We start from the raw sequence: 267 nt of genomic DNA, 5'->3' as shown, positions 1-267 counted from the left end.
TTTTTGGCATAACTTTGGAATCGTTGATCAGAACTCGACATATTATATATGCATTTGGGGTAGAAAAATCCAACGATTCTGTTTACTATAGAAGCCCACTTGAAAATCCAAAAAGAGTCTGTTTACTATTTCTTTTTTATTTTACAAGTTTATTTTTCCAATTGTTTTGATTTTGTTGCATTTAATTAAATTAGTTAGGCTTTGAGTTTTGTCCTGAAACTTTTTGTGTATGTTTCCTATGGTATTAGGATTTTATTGATGCAAAGT

Source organism: Lupinus angustifolius, chromosome LG03, assembly GCF_001865875.1.
Source record: "Lupinus angustifolius cultivar Tanjil chromosome LG03, LupAngTanjil_v1.0, whole genome shotgun sequence".
Classification (NCBI taxonomy): domain Eukaryota; kingdom Viridiplantae; phylum Streptophyta; class Magnoliopsida; order Fabales; family Fabaceae; genus Lupinus; species Lupinus angustifolius.
The sequence above is the reverse complement of the archived record's forward strand: the minus strand, read 5'-3'. Positions refer to the sequence as shown.